The sequence below is a fragment of the Vicia villosa genome, unplaced genomic scaffold (assembly GCF_029867415.1).
Source record: "Vicia villosa cultivar HV-30 ecotype Madison, WI unplaced genomic scaffold, Vvil1.0 ctg.000106F_1_1, whole genome shotgun sequence".
NCBI lineage: Eukaryota > Viridiplantae > Streptophyta > Magnoliopsida > Fabales > Fabaceae > Vicia > Vicia villosa.
In genome coordinates, this window is record NW_026705017.1 from 1,610,787 (window position 1) to 1,624,496 (window position 13,710).

At 33.6% G+C, this 13,710-nt stretch overlaps 1 pseudogene; it reads right to left on the bottom strand.

Moving 5' to 3' along the window:
* Positions 1-2,193: 2,193 nt before the first annotated feature.
* Positions 2,194-13,184, bottom strand: LOC131624144 (LRR receptor-like serine/threonine-protein kinase GSO1; annotated as a pseudogene).
* Between the last annotated feature and the right edge of the window lie 526 nt (positions 13,185-13,710).

The following is a 13,710-nucleotide window of genomic DNA, read 5'->3' on the forward strand; positions in this document are numbered from 1 at the left end:
TCAAAGAAATTCAAGTTCTGAAGCTGTCCTAGATGGAAGCAGGAATCAGAAGCTGCGAGTGTTCTAAGGATCTAAGGAAATTCTAGTTCTGAAGCTGTCCAATGGAAGCAGAAGTCAGAAGCTAGGAATTCTCTGAAGACAAGAAGCTTATATGATCGTCTCTACCGAAATAATCAGGGAAGTCTTTTATTAAAGTTCTTCGAGTATTTATTTCAGGGGGAGATTATTTATCTCAGGGGGAGATTGTTAATCTCAGGGGGAGACATATTCATATGCTTATGCTATAGCTGTGTAATTTGTCTTTTGCCGTCTGTTCTTTCTGATCGCAAATTCATATCATTTATATATGTTTTTGTCATCATCAAAAAGGGGGAGATTGTTAGAACAAGATTTGTTCTGATCAATTATCTTAGTTTTGATGATAACAATAATATGAATTTTGCTTAAGATAATATGGTACTCTAATCCAATGCAATTTCCCTTTCAGGAAATATATAAAGAGTACGCATAATTCAGCGCTCAGAAGCTTTGTCTCAAAGGGTTCAGCATGCAACATCAGAACATGGTCTGGCAAGACATCAGAAGATGGTCGAAGCAGAATCAGAACATGGGTCTATGGAAGCATCAGAAGAACATGAGAACAGAAGCACTGAAGTTCTGATGGTATCACGCTCAGAAGCACTTCAAGGTCAGAAGATCAGAAGATGCTATGCACCAAGCTGTTTGACTCTGATGATATTCAAACGTTGTATTCACAAACATCAGATCAGAAGAAAGTACAAGTGGCAAGCTACGCTGACTGACAAAAGGAACGTTAAAAGCTATTCTAGGCTACGTCAGTAGACACAGCGTGAACAAGGCTCGAGGTAGTTGACAAAAGCGTATAACATTAAATGCGATGCTGTACGGAACACGCAAAGCATTAAATGCACTCAACGGTCATCTTCTCCAACGCCTATAAATATGAAGTTCTGATGAGAAGCAAGGTTAACGATTCTGCACCAAAACAACTCATATTAAACTTGCTCAAACGCTGTTCAAATCAAAACTCAGAATCTTCATCTTCATCAAAGCTCACTACATTGCTGTTGTAATATATTAGTGAGATTAAGCTTAAACGTTAAGAGAAATATCACAGTTTGTGATTATCGCTTTTAAGAAGCATTTGTAATACTCTTAGAATTGATTACATTAAGTTGTAAGGAACTAGAGTGATCGTGTGGATCAGAATACTCTAGGAAGTCTTAGAAGTGATCTAAGCAAGTTGTAACTAGAGTGATCGTGTGGATCAGTAGACTCTAGAAAAGTCTTAGAGGGTATCTAAGCAGTTGTTCCTGGAGTGATCAGTGTGTGATCAGAAGACTCTGGAAGACTTAGTTGCTGACTAAGTGGAAAACCATTGTAATCCGTGCGATTAGTGGATTAAATCCTCAGTTGAGGTAAATCATCTCTGCGGGGGTGGACTGGAGTAGTTTAGTTAACAACGAACCAGGATAAAAATAACTGTGCAATTTATTTTTATCTGTCAAGTTTTTTAAAGCTACACTTATTCAAACCCCCCCTTTCTAAGTGTTTTTCTATCCTTCATAATTAACTGCTGATTTTATGAGGAGTGATGGCATGGTGACTGTGTGGAGGCGTTCAGTCAACTTCCATGGTTTAGAAATTGATTAATCAGGGATTTCATTAAGATCGGAGAAAAATCAGAACAGTTGACTCTTGGGTCAAAATCAGGTTAATCACTCAAATATTTAATTTTGGTGGAAAATCGGTCAAGAAAAGTCAAAGAATGGAAAAAATCGGGAGTTTGACAAAATTTCCCAAAAATAGAAAAAATCAAAAAAGGGAAAGTTTTTATACTTAACAAATTTTTGGCTCTTAAAAAGTTTGATGAGAAGTCCACTTCAGCCCTGATTAACACGTGGCAAATGGCATTTTTTGAAACAATCTCCAAAATCAAAGTTGTTTCCCTCATGGAGAAGAACAACTTTATAGTTGGAAACCTTTTCATTTGAAGCTTGGTTGAAGAGCTATTGAGGAAAACTATTTGTTAGGTTAACCAAACCATAAATCTCAAGAGGAATTGTTCCATTGATAAATTTTTTGGATAAATCAAGTTACTTCAGAGACTTGCATTGACTCAATTCAGATGGAATCTCACCACAAAGTCCATTCAATGAAATTCATAAAACGCTATAAATTTGTTGCATTGGAACATAATGTTTTGGGAATTTTTCCTCCTAAAGGGCTTCCAAAAAGATCTAAGAAGTTCAACAGATGCATGTTACCAAATTCTTTTGGAATTCCTCCGGTGAATTTCTTCAAAGACAAGTAAAAAATTTGAAGGTTACCCATTTGAGATAATGATTGTGGAATGTGAACCTCAAGGTAATTTTGCGTTAAATCAAAGACAACAAGGTTAACAAGATTACCCAAAGAAGATGGAATTTCATAGTGAGGTTATTGTCACTGATTCACAAAAATCGAAGACTGGGCAAGGAATCTAACTCATTTGGAATGTGACCAGTGAGTTGGTTTGAATAAAGAAGAATATATTATAATTTAGTGAGATTTGAGAGAGAATTTGGAATGGTACCCACAAGATGATTAGCTGAAAGATCAAGATGGAGTTGGTTTTGTAAAAGAGCGAGTAAAGATGAAATTGACCTAGTGAGTTTCGAGTCAGAAAGGTTGAGGCAACCGCAACATGCAACAAGTCACATGAAACACCTTTCCAAGTATAGTAATCAGTGTTGTTCTCCGACCAATTCCCCAAAACATTTTGAAGGTCGTTCACAAAACAAAACTTAACATCCAAAAACACTTTTTCACTACAAAGAATGAAGGAGAAGAAACACAAGAGAAGTGAAATTGTTGGTATAAGGTTGTTAGAATCGAGTTCTTACCTTGACTCGTTTTGCCTAAGTAAAATCAAAACGTAAAATCGAAGCGTAAAATCATAGAGTTTATCTCATGTTAAAATAATATTAAATTTATATACACGACACACAAACAAAGACGCGCGCGCACGCACATATACACTCATGTTAAAATAATATTAAATTTATATACACAACACACACACACAAAATACACGCAAGCGCGCTCGAACAAAGACACACATGTGTTTATGTGTGTGTGTGTGTGTGTGTGTCTATATATATATATATATATATATATATATATATATATATATATATATATATATATATATATATATATATATATATATATATATATATATATATATATATATATATATATATATATATATATATATATATATATATATATATATATATATAGACACTCAGTTTACGACAGTTTCCAAGTGTAGCCCAAATGTCACCAACAAGCTCATTCTGTCTAATGTGAAGAAAACTCAACACTTTCAATCTTTTAATAGTAATAGGAATTCTTCCTCCAAAATGGTTAACAAAGAAATCAACCATTTTCAAATGAAACCAACTACCAATCTCCTTAGGTATATTCCCCAAAGATTGATTATTATAAAGAACCAAAATTTCCATATTTTCAAGCATCCCAATCTCTTTAGGCAAAGCACCATGCAACTTGTTATTAAACACTGGAAGTATTTTCAAGTTTGTTAAGTTACCTATGATAGGTGAAACAAAACCAATTAAACTATTGTTGTGAAGAAAACTAGTTGTTAGGTTAACCAAACCATAAATCTCAAGAGGAATTGTTCCATTGATAAATTTTTTGGATAAATCAAGTTGCTTCAGAGACTTGCATTGACTCAATTCAGATGGAATCTCACCACAAAGTCCATTCAATGAAATTCATAAAACGCTATAAATTTGTTGCATTGGAACATAATGTTTTGGGAATTTTTCCACCTAAAGGGCTTCCAAAAAGATCTAAGAAGTTCAACAGATGCATGTTACCAAATTCTTTTGGAATTCCTCCAGTAAATTTCTTCAAAGACAAGTAAAAAATTTGAAGGTTACCCATTTGAGATAATGATTGTGGAATGTGAACCTCAAGGTAATTTTGCGTTAAATCAAGGACAACAAGGTTAACAAGATTACCCAAAGAAGATGGAATTTCATAGTGAGGTTATTGTCACTGATTCACAAAAATCGAAGACTGGGTAAGGAATCTAACTCATTTGGAATGTGACCAGTGAGTTGGTTTGAATAAAGAAGAATATATTATAATTTAGTGAGATTTGAGAGAGAATTTGGAATGGTACCCACAAGATGATTAGCTGAAAGATCAAGATGGAGTTGGTTTTGTAAAAGAGCGAGTAAAGATGAAATTGACCTGTGAGTTTCGAGTCAGAAAGGTTGAGGCAACCGCAACATGCAACAAGTCATATGAAACACCTTTCCAAGTATAGTAATCAGTGTTGTTCTCCGACCAATTCCCCAAAACATTTTCAAGGTCGTTCACAAAACAAAACTTAACATCCAAAAGCACTTTTTCACTACAAAGAATGAAGGAGAAGAAACACAAGAGAAGTGAAATTGTTGGTATAAGGTTGTTAGAATCGAGTTCTTACCTTGACTCGTTTTACCTAGGTAAAATCAAAACGGAAAATCGAAGCGTAAAATCATAGAGTTTATCTCATGTTAAAATAATATTAAATTTATATACACGACACACAAACAAAGACGCGCGCGCACGCACATATACACTCATGTTAAAATAATATTAAATTTATATACACAACACACACACACACAAAATACACGCAAGCGCGCTCGAACAAAGACACACATGTGTTTATGTGTGTGTGTGTGTGTCTATATATATATAGACTCTCAGTTTACGACAGTTTCCAAGTGTAGCCCAAATGTCACCAACAAGCTCATTCTGTCTAATGTGAAGAAAACTCAACACTTTCAATCTTTTAATAGTAATAGGAATTCTTCCTCCAAAATGGTTAACAAAGAAATCAACCATTTTCAAATGAAACCAACTACCAATCTCCTTAGGTATATTCCCCGAAAATTGATTATTATAAAGAACCAAAATTTCCATATTTTCAAGCATCCCAATCTCTTTAGGCAAAGCACCATGCAACTTGTTATTAAACACTGGAAGTATTTTCAAGTTTGTTAAGTTACCTATGATAGGTGAAACAAAACCAATGAAACTATTGTTATGAAGAAAACTAGTTGTTAGGTTAACCAAACCATAAATCTCAAGAGGAATTGTTCCATTGATAAATTTTTTTGGATAAATCAAGTTGCTTCAGAGACTTGCATTGACTCAATTCAGATGGAATCTCACCACAAAGTCCATTCAATGAAATTCATAAAACGCTATAAATTTGTTGCATTGGAACATAATGTTTTGGGAATGTTTCCACCTAAAGGGCTTCCAAAAAGATCTAAGAAGTTCAACTGATGCATGTTACCAAAATCTTTTGGAATTCCTCCGGCGAATTTCTTCAAAGACAAGTAAAAAATTTGAAGGTTACCCATTTGAGATAATGATTGTGGAATGTGAACCTCAACGTAATTTTGCGTTAAATCAAGGACAACAAGGTTAACAAGATTACCCAAAGAAGATGGAATTTCATAGTGAGGTTATTGTCACTGATTCACAAAAATCGAAGACTGGGTATGGAATCCAACTCATTTGGAATGTGACCAGTGAGTTGGTTTGAATAAAGAAGAATATATTATAATTTATTGAGATTTGAGAGATAATTTGGAATGGTACGCACAAGATGATTAGCTGAAAGATCAAGATGGAGTTGGTTTTGTAAAAGAGCGAGTAAAGATGAAATTGACCTAGTGAGTTTCGAGTCAGAAAGGTTGAGGCAACCGCAACATGCAACAAGTCACATGAAACACCTTTCCAAGTATAGTAATCGGTGTTGTTCTCCGACCAATTCCCCAAAACATTTTCAAGGTCGTTCACAAAACAAAACTTAACATCCAAAAGCACTTTTTCACTACAAATAATGAAGGAGAAGAAACACAAGAGAAGTGAAATTGATGGTATAAGGTTGTTAGAATCGAGTTCTTACCTTGACTCGTTTTGCCTAGGTAAAATCAAAACGTAAAATCGAAGCGTAAAATCATAGAGTTTATCTCATGTTAAAATAATATTAAATTTATATACACGACACACAAACAAAGACGCGCGCGCACGCACATATTCACTCATGTTAAAATAATATTAAATTTATATACACAACACACACACACAAAATACACGCAAGCGCGCTTGAACAAAGACACACATATGTTTATGTGTGTGTGTGTGTGTCTATATATATATATATATATACATATATATATATAGACACTCAGTTTACGACAGTTTCCAAGTGTAGCCCAAATATCACGAACAAGCTCATTCTGTCTAATGTGAAGAAAACTCAACACTTTCAATCTTTTAATAGTAATAGGAATTTTTCCTCCAAAATGGTTAACAAAGAAATCAACCATTTTCAAATGAAACCAATTACCAATCTCCTTAGGTATATTCCCCAAAAATTGATTATTATAAAGAACCAAAATTTCCATATTTTCAAGCATCCCAATCTCTTTAGGCAAAGCACCATGCAACTTGTTATTAAACACTGGAAGTATTTTCAAGTTTGTTAAGTTACCTATGATAGGTGAAACCAAACCAATTAAACTATTGTTGTGAAGAAAACTAGTTGTTAGGTTAACCAAACCATAAATCTCAAGAGGAATTGTTCCATTGATAAATTTTTTGGATAAATCAAGTTGCTTCAGAGACTTGCATTGACTCAACTCAGATGGAATCTCACCACAAAGTCCATTCAATGAAATTCATAAAACACTATAAATTTGTTGCATTGGAACATAATGTTTTCGGAATTTTTCCACCTAAAGGGCTTCCAAAAAGATCTAAGAAGTTCAACTGATGCATGTTACCAAAATCTTTTGGAATTCCTCCGGCGAATTTCTTCAAAGACAAGTAAAAAATTTGAAGGTTACCCATTTGAGATAATGATTGTGGAATGTGAACCTCAACGTAATTTTGCGTTAAATCAAGGACAACAAGGTTAACAAGATTACCCAAAGAAGATGGAATTTCAGAGTGAGGTTATTGTCACTTATTCACAAAAATCGAAGACTGGGTAAGGAATCCAACTCATTTGGAATGTGACCAGTGAGTTGGTTTGAATAAAGAAGAATATATTATAATTTAGTGAGATTTGAGAGAGAATTTGGAATGGTACCCACAAGATGATTAGCTGAAAGATCAAGATGGAGTTGGTTTTGTAAAAGAGCGAGTAAAGATGAAATTGACCTAGTGAGTTTCGAGTCAGAAAGGTTGAGGCAACCGCAACATGCAACAAGTCACATGAAACACCTTTCCAAGTATAGTAATCGGTGTTGTTCTCCGACCAATTCCCCAAAACATTTTCAAGGTCGTTCACAAAACAAAACTTAACATCCAAAAGCACTTTTTCACTACAAATAATGAAGGAGAAGAAACACAAGAGAAGTGAAATTGATGGTATAAGGTTGTTAGAATCGAGTTCTTACCTTGACTCGTTTTGCCTAGGTAAAATCAAAACGTAAAATCGAAGCGTAAAATCATAGAGTTTATCTCATGTTAAAATAATATTAAATTTATATACACGACACACAAACAAAGACGCGCGCGCACGCACATATTCACTCATGTTAAAATAATATTAAATTTATATACACAACACACACACACACACAAAATACACGCAAGCGCGCTCGAACAAAGACACACATATGTTTATGTGTGCGTGTGTGTGTGTCTATATATATATATATATATATATATATATATATATATATATATATATATATATATATATATATATATATATATATATATATATAGACATATATATATATATATATATATATATAGACACTCAGTTTACGACAGTTTCCAAGTGTAGCCCAAATGTCACCAACAAGCTCATTCTGTCTAATGTGAAGAAAACTCAACACTTTCAATCTTTTAATAGTAATAGGAATTTTTCCTCCAAAATGGTTAACAAAGAAATCAACCATTTTCAAATGAAACCAATTGCCAATCTCCTTAGGTATATTCCCCATAATTTGATTATCATAAAGAACCAAAATTTCCATATTTTCAAGCATCCCAATCTCTTTAGGCAAAGCACCATGCAACTTGTTATTAAACACTGGAAGTATTTTCAAGTTTGTTAAGTTACCTATGATAGGTGAAACCAAACCAATTAAACTATTGTTGTGAAGAAAACTAGTTGTTAGGTTAACCAAACCATAAATCTCAAGAGGAATTGTTCCATTGATAAATTTTTTGGATAAATCAAGTTGCTTCAGAGACTTGCATTGACTCAATTCAGATGGAATCTCACCACAAAGTCCATTCAATGAAATTCATAAAACACTATAAATTTGTTGCATTGGAACATAATGTTTTCGGAATTTTTCCACCTAAAGGGCTTCCAAAAAGATCTAAGAAGTTCAACTGATGCATGTTACCAAAATCTTTTGGAATTCCTCCGGCGAATTTCTTCAAAGACAAGTAAAAAATTTGAAGGTTACCCATTTGAGATAATGATTGTGGAATGTGAACCTCAAGGTAATTTTGCGTTAAATCAAGGACAACAAGGTTAACAAGATTACCCAAAGAAGATGGAATTTCAGAGTGAGGTTATTGTCACTTATTCACAAAAATCGAAGACTGGGTAAGGAATCCAACTCATTTGGAATGTGACCAGTGAGTTGGTTTGAATAAAGAAGAATATATTATAATTTAGTGAGATTTGAGAGAGAATTTGGAATGGTACCCACAAGATGATTAGCTGAAATATCAAGATGGAGTTGGTTTTGTAAAAGAGCGAGTAAAGATGAAATTGACCTAGTGAGTTTCGAGTCAGAAAGGTTGAGGCAACCGCAACATGCAACAAGTCACATGAAACACCTTTCCAAGTATAGTAATCGGTGTTGTTCTCCGACCAATTCCCCAAAACATTTTCATGGTCGTTCACAAAACAAAACTTAACATCCAAAAGCACTTTTTCACTACAAAGAATGAAGGAGAAGAAACACAAGAGAAGTGAAATTGTTGGTATAAGGTTGTTAGAATCGAGTTCTTACCTTGACTCGTTTTGCCTAGGTAAAATCAAAACGTAAAATCGAAGCGTAAAATCATAGAGTTTATCTCATGTTAAAATAATATTAAATTTATATACACGACACACAAACAAAGACGCGCGCGCACGCACATATACACTCATGTTAAAATAATATTAAATTTATATACACAACACACACACACACAAAATACACGCAAGCGCGCTCGAACAAAGACACACATGTGTTTATGTGTGTGTGTGTGTGTCTATATAGATATATATATAGCCACTCAGTTTACGACAGTTTCCAAGTGTAGCCCAAATGTCACCAACAAGCTCATTCTGTCTAATGTGAAGAAAACTCAACACTTTCAATCTTTTAATAGTAATAGGAATTTTTCCTCCAAAATGGTTAACAAAGAAATCAACCATTTTCAAATGAAACCAATTACCAATCTCCTTAGGTATATTCCCCAAAAATTGATTATTATAAAGAACCAAAATTTCCATATTTTCAAGCATCCCAATCTCTTTAGGCAAAGCACCATGCAACTTGTTATTAAACACTGGAAGTATTTTCAAGTTTGTTAAGTTACCTATGATAGGTGAAACCAAACCAATTAAACTATTGTTGTGAAGAAAACTAGTTGTTACGATAACCAAACCATAAATCTCAAGAGAAATTGTTCCATTAATAAATTTTTTGGATAAATCAAGTTGCTTCAGAGACTTGCATTGACTCAATTCAGATGGAATCTCACCACAAAGTCCATTCAATGAAATTCATAAAACGCTATAAATTTGTTGCATTGGAACATAATGTTTTGGGAATTTTTCCACCTAAAGGGCTTCCAAAAAGATCTAAGAAGTTCAACTGATGCATGTTACCAAATTCTTTTGGAATTCCTCCGGCGAATTTCTTCAAAGACAGGTAAAAAATTTGAAGGTTACCCATTTGAGATAATGATTGTGGAATGTGAACCTCAAGGTAATTTTGCGTTAAATAAAGGACAACAAGGTTAACAAGATTCACCAATGAAGATGGAATTTCATAGTGATGTTATTGTCACTGATTCACAAAAATCGAAGACTGGGTAAGGAATCCAACTCATTTGGAATGTGACCAGTGAGTTGGTTTGAATAAAGAAGAATATATTATAATTTAGTGAGATTTGAGATAGAATTTGGAATGGTACCCACAAGATGATTAGCTGAAAGATCAAGATGGAGTTGGTTTTGTAAAAGAGCGAGTAAAGATGAAATTGACCTAGTGAGTTTCGAGTCAGAAAGGTTGAGGCAACCACAACATGCAACATGTCACATGAAACACCTCTCCAAGTATAGTAATCAGTGTTGTTCTCCGACCAGTTCCCCAAAACATTTTCAAGGTCGTTCACAAAACAAAACTTAACATCCAAAAGCACTTTTTCACTACAAAGAATGAAGGAGAAGAAACACAAGAGATGTGAAATTGTTGGTATAAGGTTGTTAGAATCGAGTTCTTACCTTGACTCGTTTTGCCTAGGTAAAATCAAAACGTAAAATCGAAGCGTAAAATCATAGAGTTTATCTCATGTTAAAATAATATTAAATTTATATACACGACAAACAAACAAAGACGCGCGCGCACGCACATATACACTCATGTTAAAATAATATTAAATTTATATACACAACACACACACACACAAAATACACGCAAGCGCGCTCGATCAAAGACACACATGTGTTTATGTGTGTGTGTGTGTGTGTCTATATATATATATATGTATAGACACTCAGTTTACGACAGTTTCCAAGTGTAGCCCAAATGTCACCAACAAGCTCATTCTGTCTAATGTGAAGAAAACTCAACACTTTCAATCTTTTAATAGTAATAGGAATTCTTCCTCCAAAATGGTTAACAAAGAAATCAACCATTTTCAAATGAAACCAATTACCAATCTCCTTAGGTATATTCCCCAAAAATTGATTATTATAAAGAACCAAAATTTCCATATTTTCAAGCATCCCAATATCTTTAGGCAAAGCACCATGCAACTTGTTATTAAACACTGGAAGTATTTTCAAGTTTGTTAAGTTACCTATGATAGGTGAAACCCAACCAATTAAACTATTGATGTGAAGAAAACTAGTTGTTAGGTTAACCAAACCATAAATCTCAAGAGGAATTGTTCCATTTATAAATTTTTTGGATAAATCAAGTTGCTTCAGAGACTTGCATTGACTCAGTTCATATGGAATCTCACCACAAAGTCCATTCAATGAAATTCATAAAACGCTATAAATTTGTTGCATTCGAACATAATGTTTTGGGAATTTTTCCACCTAAAGGGCTTCCAAAAAGATCTAAGAAGTTCAACAGATGCATGTTACCAAATTCTTTTGGAATTCCTCCAGGGAATTTCTTCAAAGACAAGTAAAAAATTTGAAGGTTACCCATTTGAGATAATGATTGTGGAATGTGAACCTCAAGGTAATTTTGCGTTAAATCAAGGACAACAAGGTTAACAAGATTAACCAAAGAAGATGGAATTTCATAGTGATGTTATTGTCACTGATTCACAAAAATCGAAGACTGGGTAACAATCCAACTCATTTGGAATGTGACCAGTGAGTTGGTTTGAATAAAGAAGAATATATTATAATTTAGTGAGATTTGAGAGAGAATTTGGAATGGTACCCACAAGATGATTACCTGAAAGATCAAGATGGAGTTGGTTTTGTAAAAGAGCGAGTAAAGATGAAATTGACCTAGTGAGTTTCGAGTCAGAAAGGTTGAGTCAACCGCAACATGCAACAAGTCACATGAAACACCTCTCCAAGTATAGTAATCAGTCTTGTTCTCCGACCAATTCCCCAAAACATTTTCAAGGTCGTTCACAAAACAAAACTTAACATCCAAAAGCACTTTTTCACCACAAAGAATGAAGGAGAAGAAACACAAGAGAAGTGAAATTGTTGGTATAAGGTTGTTAGAATCGAGTTCTTACCTTGACTCGTTTTGCCTAGGTAAAATCAAAACGTAAAATCGAAGCGTAAAATCATAGAGTTTATCTCATGTTAAAATAATATTAAATTTATATACACGACACACAAACAAAGACGCGCGCACACGCACATATACACTCATGTTAAAATAATATTAAATTTATATACACAACACACACACACAAAATACACGCAAGCACGCTCGAACAAAGACACACATGTGTGTATGTGTGTGTGTGTGTCTATATATATATATATATATATATATATATATATATATATATATATATATATATATATATATATATATATATATATATATATATATATATATATATATATATAGACACTCAGTTTATGACAGTTTCCAAGTGTAGCCCAAATGTCACCAACAAGCTCATTCTGTCTAATGTGAAGAAAACTCAACACTTTCAATCTTTTAATAGTAATAGGAATTCTTCCTCCAAAATGGTTAACAAAGAAATCAACCATTTTCAAATGAAACCAATTACCAATCTCCTTAGGTATATTCCCCAAAAATTGATTATTATAAAGAACCAAAATTTCCATATTTTCAAGCATCCCAATCTCTCTAGGCAAAGCACCATGCAACTTGTTATTAAACACTGGAAGTATTTTCAAGTTTGTTAAGTTACCTATGATAGGTGAAACCAAACCAATTAAACTATTGTTGTGAAGAAAACTATTTGTTAGGTTAACCAAACCATAAATCTCAAGAGGAATTGTTCCATTGATAAATTTTTTGGATAAATCAAGTTGCTTCAGAGACTTGCATTGACTCAATTCAGATGGAATCTCACCACAAAGTCCATTCAATGAAATTCAAAAAACGCTACAAATTTGTTGCATTGGAATATAATGTTTTAGGAATTTTTCCACTTAAAGGGCTTCCAAAAAGATCTAAGAAGTTCAACTGATGCATGTTACCAAAATCTTTTGGAATTCCTCCGGCGAATTTCTTCAAAGACAAGTAAAAAATTTGAAGGTTACCCATTTCAGATAATGATTGTGGTATGTGAACCTCAAGGTAATTTTGCGTTAAATCAAGGACAACAAGGTTAACAAGATTACCCAAAGAAGATGGAATTTCATAGTGATGTTATTGTCACTGATTCACAAAAATCGAAGACTGGGTAACAATCCAACTCATTTGGAATGTGACCAGTGAGTTGGTTTTAATAAAGAAGAATATATTTTAATTTAGTGAGATTTGAGAGAGAATTTGGAATGGTACCCACAAGATGATTACCTGAAAGATCAAGATGGAGTTGGTTTTGTAAAAGAGCGAGTAAAGATGAAATTGACCTAGTGAGTTTCGAGTCAGAAAGGTTGAGTCAACCGCAACATGCAACAAGTCACATGAAACACCTCTCCAAGTATAGTAATCAGTGTTGTTCTCCGACCAATTCCCCAAAACATTTTCAAGGTCGTTCACAAAACAAAACTTAACATACAAAAGCACTTTTTCACCACAAAGAATGAAGGAGAAGAAACACAAGAGAAGTGAAATTGTTGGTATAAGGTTGTTAGAATCGAGTTCTTACCTTGACTCGTTTTGCCTAGGTAAAATCAAAACGTAAAATCGAAGCGTAAAATCATAGAGTTTATCTCATGTTAAAATAATATTAAATTTA